At 40.7% G+C, this 6278-nt stretch overlaps 1 pseudogene; it reads right to left on the minus strand.

Moving 5' to 3' along the window:
- Positions 1-311: 311 nt before the first annotated feature.
- LOC106586875 (hemopexin-like) lies at positions 312-6038 on the minus strand (annotated as a pseudogene).
- Positions 6039-6278: the final 240 nt, after the last annotated feature.

Raw genomic sequence — 6278 nt, forward strand, 5'->3', positions numbered from 1 at the left:
CACTGTAAGGTCTACTACACCTGTTGTATGTTAGCGTTTCACTGTAAGGTCTACTACACCTGTTGTATTCGGAGCATGTGACAAATACAATTAGATTTATACAGTTCTGATTCCAGAGCCATGTAAGACTTCGATGTTCTCTTTTTAGTATAGTGAGTGGGGAGACAGATATGTATAGTATGAAACACTAAAGGTTATTGGAACTATTATATTGTAAGTTTATTGGAAGAGTGACTAATATTCATTGGGAAGACATGGACACAATGAAAGCAGAAGTATTATGTGTAATACTATTTGTTCATGTCAGACAGACAACAGCTGGATTTAGCATTAGAAGTAGGGAAGTATGAGGTAGGATCATTCTTCCTGGTTGCAAATATAAACGACATTACATACTCATGGAAACACTGAACACACTTCGGGAACTTCGATCAGAAACTGTCTCGTCAGTCCTGACTTAACCCAAATTGATGCCTCATCAAATCATCAGTATAAATCCTAGCTTGAGATACACGTGCATGACTCGAGTTTAAATACAACACTCAGTGACCTTAAACTTTTACTGCAGTGGGTTGAATCAGGGTCACACAGGGATTCTGGGTAGTCTTAAACAAATCTACTTTGAAATAAAAGTATCCTTCTCACACACATGGTTATGGGCTTAAAAAAGAAGACACCTGTACCATGTCAGATAGAGTTGAAATGTGTTCAATTTTGAGTTTGCATTCCAATATTACACTATATATACACACACCACAGAAGACTGAATTATAACAATCATTTGACATTGAAATACCAGATTTTCCACATATATTTAAATTATATTTATTAATTATAAAATTATGAAAAATATGAATAACATTCCACCCATGAGGCCACTAGGACAGACTGCTGGAAAGGGCTACTGAGTGAATTTGACTTTTGCCTGAGTTAAGAGGATCTCAAGTTAGAGGATTTGAGGTGTTCATAGTCCCATGGTGTGCACAGCCAAACATCTCCAGCGATATCTTGTGTGGCTCAGGCATGATCTTGCTGTAAGCCAGCAGCATAGGGCTCTCATACTGGAAGTAATCTGCTCCCACAAACACCCTGATTCCGTCGGGGCCCACACACGGCAGCGTCCACCTTGGGGGAAGGGCAGCCTGGACTCCCTGACCAGCTCAATGGCAAACATCTGGTTCCCTGCATTGGAAAGGTATGAAGATCTTATCATGTGACAAGGGTTGTATTCATTAGGCACCAAATGGACTGAAACAGAGGGTAAGAATACTTGTAAGAAAACGCTTGTTTTGTTTTTTTGTTTTTATTAAAACGATTTTGCTACGGTGAGCACTAATAAATACGACCCAGGCATGGGGATCAGGTCATGTGGCAAGGAAGTGATGATTGTTGTGTTTATATGTTCATGCTTTTTCGGTATACATTACACTACCCTCTACGCATGCCTGTAAATGTATGGGGGAAAATAGTCCGCATCATTTGATGACGTGCAAAACGGAATGTTCTCCACAGATAAAGGCAGCGTCCAGCGGGCCTTCGATCTCCAGCGCAACTTTCAGGGGTATGGGGAATCCCACCACCAGGAGGTAAAGCTGCCCACCAGACTCACACAGAAACAGCTGCTCTTCCTGTTGTCACAACATACATCAGTGAAGAAACATTACAAGTGTGTGCTACACATTGGTTGTGTAAGAGGCGAGTTTCCCACCTTACTATGTAAAAGCACCTACTATAGGTGGAAATATCAATATAATATAAATCCAATTATTGTTATTAGAAGAAGCCCATCGAGGGACAAAAAAAACAGCGAAGAAGTTTAGATTTGCGCTTCAAAGCTCTTAGTTGTTGAAGAGATTCACCCACTACTGCTATTTATTTCCTTGCTGAGTCTACCTTTAATAACAACCTTACAAAATGTCTGGTTAACTTTAAGATGTCAGCTGTGTTTGAAATCTGTTCAGCTGCCCCCCTCTGGACTCACTGAAGTTGGGGCACTTCATGAAGAAGTCGCGGGCGTCTTTGGGGGTACTTCCCCATCACGGTCCCGGACCAAGGGTGGAACTTGTTGAACTGGTGTCCATGGAAACAGCAGTAGTGATCCGACCAGTGAAGTGCTGAGGTGGGGAGGTGGGTCCACTGGCTACTCTTTACCTTCTTCGTGTAGGTGTCAAAGTGGAACACGTCATGCCCTGGGGAGGAAGCAGGGTTGGATTCAGGTATCAATAATATATAATAGCATTATGTATACACGCTTTTATCCAAAGCCGTTTACAGTCATGTGTGGATAAATGTTTCACTTATAAATGTTTTACTTATGAGTGGTCCCAGAAATCAAATTCACTATGCTGGCATTGCAAGTGCCTTACCAACTGAGCTACAGAGGATAGGTATTTACATGTTTTAATTGATTTTAATTTTAAGCTTACCCTTGAAGAATATGACAGAGTCTCGAGACAATCCCCCTTGCGACAGTCCACAGCAGCGTCCAGGTGGTCAGGGATACCAGGGAACACCTCAGAGATGTCCTTGGGGAACCCCTCCACCAGGACATGGCTACACTCGTGGTAGCTGAACACCTTGTTGTCCTAGAGTGGAGAGGGGAGAGGAATCTTTATGACATAGAGGGCAAGGTTGCGCTACTACCATATTGTTTAGTACCTTGTTGTCCTAGAGTGGAGAGAGGAGGCGATGCAGGAGAGGAGAGTGGAGCTACTACCATATTGTTTAGTACCTTGTTGTCCTAGAGTAGAGAGTGGAGCTACTACCATATTGTTTAGTACCTTGTTGTCCTAGAGTGGAGAGAGGAGGAGATGCAGGAGAGGAGAGTGGAGCTACTACCATATTGTTTAGACCAATCCAGTCTTTTTAATATCTGGGTATAGAGGGTGTTTCTGGACAGGACCAATGTTCAGGTTTGTGGAGGAACATGTCAAATCAAATTTTATTTGTCACATACACGTGTTCAGCAGATGTTATTGCGGGTGTAGCAAAATGCTTGTGAATGTATTTTAGGTTGGGTGAACAGAAGGACTTCCTGTATGTTAGCACAATCACACCATGAGTTGTTAATCATGAAACATACACCCCCGCCCTTCTTCCCGGAGAGATGTTATCTGATTACAACAACAAAAATATGTAAATGTATTAAGTTACGTTACCAGCAAATATTACAGATACTTTTGAAAAACTAGATGATTACTTCTTGGATTACTTTTAAATTCAGAAAGGATGTTTGGCAAAAAATTATTACAACTTTCTGTTTTTAATTCAGAATTGAAAAAAAAGTGCAAGTTTAAGTTTGTTCCACATGAGTGAGTCTGACCACCAATCAGAGACCACTACGATGACACAAATGCGTTTGATGGATCGTTTGTCTTCTTCTAAATGCCTATTACTGAAAGTAAACCAAAAATAACTGAAAGTAATCTAATTATGTTACCGAGTTTGGATGATCCAAAAGTTACGTTACTGATTACAATGTTGTACAGGTAACTAGCAACTGTAACAAATTATAATTTATTAAGTAACCTACCCAACCCTGACAATGTTTCAGTAGATATCCCTAGGAGTTAAAAATCTATTTTTTGATTTAAAAGACGTTAAAAAGATGTCGTTCGACACATTTTGCTCACTGGAATGGTAAAAACAGGAAGTGAAATGTTAATACCAGGAAGAAGTAGGTGTGCAGATGGTCTTCATCGTTAGGCTGGTGGATACAAAAAGCGGCGTCGATGTGACCCAGGTGATGATGCTCGTCCAGCTCCTTGTAGGAACCGTTGATCAGCTGAGAGGGACCGTGGAAGCCGGCCCACATGTGGTCACCTGGCAGAACCAAATCCACACAGTCTGTCAACTCAGATTAATAAAGATCGTACACTAGGCAACAACTTTCTCTCACTGTTTTCTAGAGAGGCCTGGGATGCATCTAAACATACTGATCAATAAGAGTTGTCACGTTGGCATAAAGGAGACAGATGCAGGAATGCGTAACACACACACACACATATATACACATACATATATACACATACATATATATTAATTAAGCCCAAATTACAGCATGCCGTGTAAAAGGCACGGGGAGGAAGACCAAACAAACACGTAACAAAACACAGGGTAGAAACCCCCCAAAAAAGAGCGAGGAGCACCTCGAATAAATAACACACGCGCACAATGATTAACACACAGGACGAAACCCGTAATCATCTGGCAATACACAAGGGCACAAAAGCCAAAAAAAACACAGCACAGGTACTCACAGCACCAACAGACATTGTAACAATAATGGAACAGCCCAATGGAAACCAAAGGGAACACTTATACAAGTACTAATCAGTGGGGAATAGGGGACAGGTGAGCGTAATGAAAGTTCCGGAGGGATCCGTGACCATAGTTGTAGTAATACTGATTAATAATAGATAATAGTCGAATTATGAGTCATCAATACTGAGAGACAGATGGGGTTCATGGCTGTTGTGAATATGAAGGTGATTGCATTGGTTGAGATGACTGATTGATTTTTATTTGAAAGTTTTAAAAAAATTCAGTACATATACACACACACACAATACATACATGTCAGGGATATCACAATAATCACGTTTCCATCCACAGTTTTTATGCAAGTAAAGTCATATCATATAAAACATAAAAATCACAACAGCTGTGATGGAAACAGGAAGTTTCAGTACAATTTTATAAATGCCGACAGATCGTTTATTCATTTGACACGGTGGGATCTTTTTGTGTCTGTAAAATTAATTATGCGAGAAATGGCGACGGAAACGCCTTTATGCACAAATATTGATATCACTTCATGTCAATAATGTTTGTACCATCTTTTGTGCTGCTACCATGTTGTTGTCATGTTGTGTTGCTACCATGTTGTTGTCATGTTGTGTTTCTACCATGCTGTGTTGTCATGTGTTTCTACCATGTTGTGTTCCTACCATGTTGTGATCCTACCATGTTGTAGTCCTACCATGTTGTGTTGCTACCATGTTGTGTTTCTACCATGTTGTGTTGCTACCATGTTGTTGCCATGTTGTGTTGCTACCATGTTGTTGTCATGTGTTGCTATCATGTTGTTGTCATGTGTTGCTGTTTTGCTATGTTGTTGTTTTAGGTCACTCTTTATATTGTGTTGAGTTGTCTGTCTTGTCGTGATGTGTGTTTTGTCCTATATTTTTATTTTATTTATTTTTAATCGCAGCCCCCGTCCCCGCAGGAGGCCTTTTTCCTTTTGGTAGAGCGTCATTGTAAATAAGAATTTGTCCTTAACTGACTTGTCTAATTAAATTATGTGACAACATGGTGTGTGGTCCTCGAACTACGACTCGGGAAACCACACAGTTAATTAGGCTACTGACAAAATAAATTATATAACTTCACAGGGTTATGAAAGTGCACGGTAATCTTTATGCTCTTTTCCAATAAATATAAAAGGGTCTCATTATCCATAATAATCTCATCGTGTAGACTAGCCTAACAGCACTGTATCTGCGAGCTGTTGGCTAGAGCGCACGTGCCAAGACCAGGAACATTTGCTATTTAACTTAACAGTTTTTGTGACAAATCTAAATCGTTAGAGTTGAAAATGAGATGGAAACACATTGAACTTTCGAAAAAACATAAGCGAAAAAGTACATTTTGTGTGCACTACATCATCACGCACTGATTTTTAAATCTGCTACAAATCCGTTTGGTGGAAACGCACGACTGGTGGGAAAATACTTTTATTTTATTTTTGCAGACTTTTGAATATTCACATGAAAATCTGTCGCCAATTGGATGGAAACCTAGCTACTTATTTAAATTGTGGTGCATAATGCAATGTGTCAGTTAGTTACCCTTGAAGAAGTAGGTGATTCTCTTGGCGTCCGGGGTGATCACATCAAACTCAATCTCTTCACAACCGTCCATCTTGGCTCCATGGTGATCTGGTCCAGGTAGAGTTGTAAAAGGAGGGTGTATTACTGGAAACTTTCAAAGTGTCACACCCTGATCTGTTTCATCTGTCTTTGTGACTGTCTCCACCCTCGCCCATCTTCCCCATTATCCCCTGTGTATTTTTACCTGTGTTGTTTGTTTATCTGTTGCCAGTTTGTCTTGTTTGTCATGACAACCAGCGTTTTTGTTCTCAGCACCTGCTTTTCCCCAGTCTCTTCTTTTTCTCGCCCTCCTGGTTTTGACCCTTGCCTTGCCTGTCCTGACTCTGAGCCCGCCTGCCTGACCACTCTGCCTGAGCCTGCCTGCCGACCTGTACCTTTGCTCCACCA

The sequence above is a fragment of the Salmo salar genome, chromosome ssa25 (assembly GCF_905237065.1).
Source record: "Salmo salar chromosome ssa25, Ssal_v3.1, whole genome shotgun sequence".
Taxonomy (NCBI): Eukaryota; Metazoa; Chordata; class Actinopteri; order Salmoniformes; family Salmonidae; genus Salmo; species Salmo salar.